Source organism: Pongo abelii, chromosome 13 (assembly GCF_028885655.2).
Source record: "Pongo abelii isolate AG06213 chromosome 13, NHGRI_mPonAbe1-v2.0_pri, whole genome shotgun sequence".
Taxonomy (NCBI): domain Eukaryota; kingdom Metazoa; phylum Chordata; class Mammalia; order Primates; family Hominidae; genus Pongo; species Pongo abelii.
Genome location: NC_071998.2, coordinates 44,219,734 through 44,223,898, shown reverse-complemented (window position 1 = coordinate 44,223,898; position 4,165 = coordinate 44,219,734). Strand labels below are relative to the sequence as shown.

The 4,165-nt window shown below is 47.7% G+C and overlaps 1 pseudogene; it reads left to right on the top strand.

Moving 5' to 3' along the window:
* Positions 1-253: 253 nt before the first annotated feature.
* LOC100461142 (pescadillo homolog) lies at positions 254-1,991 on the top strand (annotated as a pseudogene).
* Positions 1,992-4,165: the final 2,174 nt, after the last annotated feature.

Below are 4,165 nucleotides of genomic sequence, written 5' to 3'. Positions count from 1 at the left end.
CTAGAGAAAGAAATGAAGAGAATACTACTCTAAACAATGAAGTTGGCATTCTAAACTTTCAGAGAAGAAAGTTGAGGTACTTAGTAATTATAACAACTTGGGTTTTAGTTACTGAGTATCATAAAGGTGGTTTGAATTGAGAAGGCAACTTTCCCGCCTACTAATTTCTCTCTCTGTTAGTAATAAAAACCTCGTTGGGAGGAAGTGGCGCTGTCTGTCCATGCAGCTCTAGTCGGCTCCTCAATGTGGAGCCATGGGAGGCCTTGGGAAGAAGAAGTATGAACAAGGCTCAGCCACCAACTACATCACCCAGAACAAAGCCTGGAAGAAGCTCCAGCTGAGCCTGGCTGACTTTAGGCGGCTGTGCCTTCTGAAGGGCATTTATCCCCATGAACCCAAACACAAGAAGAAGGTTAACAAAGGTTCTACAGCAGCCCAAACTTTTTACCTTATCAAAGACATAGGGTTTCTCCTCCATGAATCTATCATCAACAAGTTCTGGGAATACAAGGTGTTAGTCCGGAAGCTCCTGAAGGCCTATGGGAAGAGCAAGTGGAAACACTGTAGAGCATCTAAAGGACAATAAGCCCAACTACAGACTTGAACACATCATCAAGGAATGGTACCCTATGTTCATTGATGCCCTGCGGGACCTGGACAATACCCTCTCCATGTGCTTCCTTTTTTCCACCTTCCCACGGACTGGCAAGGGCCATGTGCAGACCATTCACCGTGGAGTTCATGCACTACATCATCGCTGCTAGTGCCCTGCCACAAGGTCTTCCTGTCCATCAAAGGCATTTACTACCAGGTCAAGGTCTCGGGACAGCCCATCATGTGAATCACCACTTATGCCTTCTCCCATGACCACCCAACAGACATGGACTACAGGGTCATGGCCACCTTCACCGAGTTCTACAGCACCCTGCTGGGCTTCGTCAACTTCCGCCTCTACCAGTGGCTCAACCTCCACTACCCACTGAAGCTTGAGGGTCAGGCCCAAGAAGAGGCAAAGGCCAGTGAGGGCACCCATGCGTTGGACTCTGAGAGCTCCATGGAGAAAATGGCTGCCCTCAGTGCCAGCCTGGCCCTCATAGTGGTGCCTGCCACAGAGGAGGAGCCCAAGGTGGATGAGTTTCCCACCAATGGGGAGATGTCAGCACAGGAGGAAGACTGCAGGAAGGAGCTGGAGGTGCAGGAGAAGCACAAGAAGCTTTCTGAGGGCCTAAAGTTCTTCCTGAACTGAGAGGTGCCCCGTGAGGCCCTGGCCTTTGTCATCAGTTTTTGGGGGGAAGTGTCCTGGGACAAGTCTTTGTGCATCGGGGCCACCTATGACATCACGGACTCCCGCATCACCCACCAGATTGTCGACTGGCCTGGGCAGCAGACCTCCATCATTGGCAGGAGCTATGTGCAGCCCCAGTGGGTGTTTGACTCGGTGAATGCTAGGCTTCTCCTCCCCATGGCAGAGTACTTCCCTGGGGTGCAGCTGCCCCCACACCTTTCACCTTTTGTGACTGAGAAGGAAGGAGATTACCTCCCACCTGAAAAACTGAGGCTGCTGGCTCTGCAGCAGGGAGAGGACCCAGGAATCCTGAATGCATCAGAAGAGGAGGAGGAAGAGGACGACGACAATGAAAATGATGGTGATGAAGGGGGAGAAAATGAAGAGGAGGAGGAGGAAGATGCAGAGGCTTGTTCAAAAAAAGGAGGAAGAGGCCCAGCTGGAAGCCCTGGAGGAGCAGAGAATGAAGGGGAAGACAGGCACCTTGAAGCTGGAGGATGAGCAGTGGCTAGCCCAGGAGGAGGAGAGCGAGGTCAAGCACCTGGCCATTATAATGATGAAGAAGTGGGAGAAGTACGTGTACCAGAAGATCATGTTTGGCAAGAGGCGAAAAATCTGAGAGGCCAACAAGCTGGCGGAAAAGCAGAAAGCCCACGATGAGGTGGTGAGGTCTGAGAAGAAGGCCAAGAAGGCAAGGCTGGAGTGAGTGCCGGTGGCCCCTCACAGGGCTGAGGCCAGTTCCTGGCAGCTGGATGTGGCAGAAGCAGGCCAGAGGACCTAAGTGTGATGGAAATAGTCGCTTCTCTCCTCCTCCTTTCTCCAGCCAGCCCTGACCCCTCATGCTCTCTGACTGGGCCGGTGGGCAGCCCTGGCCTCTCTTGGATGGAGCTGCCCTGCTGGTGCCTAGGCAAAGAAGAAGCCTCTGTGCCCAGCCTGATTCTGTGCTCCCAGGAGCCAGTGACAGGAGGTGCAGAGGCCCACCCAACCCCTTACCTGCTGCCCCCATCCACCCTGGCTTTCCACAGTCCCCTCCCACACAGTTGGACCCATGATTCTCAGGGTGCTGTGATGGGGTGAGGGTGGGGGGAGCATTTGTTATTAAATGACTGGATTTTGTGCCAAAAACGAAAAAGAAAAAAAGCCTCAACATTTTCTGATGACATGGGCCATCAGGAATAAAAGCTACATTTCCAGACCTCCCTTGTAGATAGCAATAGCCATCAGACTAAGTTCTGGCAATTAAATTATAGCAACAGTGTTAGACAGGAGCATTTTTGCCTCATTTCCCTGTACTTTCATAGCACTTCCAGCCTGAAATACAGACATAAAGGCACATCCTCCGCCACCACCCTGGATCAGGAAGATAAGAACCACACATTAGATACAGTAGTGTTGAAAGATGCCTGCATCCCTGATGACCCCATGGTGCCACCATGCCGATCCTTCTACCTTTGCATTATTTTTATTAAAAAGTGAACTATAATATTATCTTGATGAAGCTACCATAATTTTGGAGTTTTTGTCACATTCAACTCAGCAGATAAATTGGTAATTGGTGCAGGAAAATTCTGGGAAGGAAGCATCAGAGGATTTGGTTCTCCCCAGGTACAGGAGACAAAGACGATGTCCAAAAATGAAAGAACTTTTTAGCCTGGATAATTCAAAACACTATAGTATTTTCCCTTTTATGTATTCAGTTCCCACTCCTCCCCTTAGCCAACCAACACATCAGGGAGTCTTTGAATCATGGGAATTTACGCAGTCTTCTCATTGTGTAGTTTGAACCCCATGAGTACCAAGTCACACTAGTTGCCCATTCCAAAATGCAGCCAAGTAGGAAGGAATTCATAGTATGAGTAGAATGGCCATAAAAAAAGGTTGGCCAAGATCAACACTCCAATCCTTCTCTTACTTGGAGTAAAGTTGCTCTTATCCCAGAAACACTATAAACCTGTACAACTGAAACCTGTACAATGAAAAAGTGTCATTTGGGACAGAAAGAAATGGTGCTCAAGATGCCTGGTATGCATCAGTCAACAAACAAGAGACACAAAACTTCTGCCTTCATGGAACTTAAATTCTGCCAGGGAGAGGCCAATAATAGAAGAATAAATATAATCAGTAAAGTAAATGATATGGTATGTTAGACAATGATACATTCACTGTAAAAAGAGGAAAAGAGGAACTTGGGAAAAGCAGAAGTGTCCTCAGCAGGAGTTTGGAGGGAGCAATGTTCATTTCTCAGGATACATATTTCATTAGAAGGTAGGCTAGCTGGAGTATATAGAACTTTCAGGAAAAGAGGTTTGTAAACATCCACAAAAGAGATGAACTTACTGCAGATAATATGTTCAATCCCTTTAGGTCAGTGAGATAGCCTGAGTGGTTTAATCAAATATGGGTGAGATCCGCATATAATGGTTTCCAGTTTAGAAAACTAAGGAGCCCAGTAGAATTAACATTATCAACAGTACTGTTTAATAATTAAAGTCACATAATAACTATAATCAGTTGAACGTAGCTCACATTTATTGAGCTTTAACTACATGCTAAGCACTGTGCAAATTGATTAAGAGAGATGAGCTCTCAGAGGAGATGGTACTTGAGGCAGAGGGAATCCTATTGAAATACTTTTTTTTTTTTTTTTTTTTTTAGACGGAGTCTCACTCCGTCACCCAGGCTGGAGTGCAGTGGCACGATCTCGGCTCACTGCAACCTCTGCCTCTGGGGTTCACGCCATTCTCCTGCCTCAACCTCCTGAGCAGCTGGGACTACAGGTGCCCGCCACCACGCCCGGCTAATTTTTTTGTATTTTTAGTAGAGACAGGGTTTCACCATGTTAGCGAGGATGATCTCGATCTCCTGACCTTGTGATCCGCC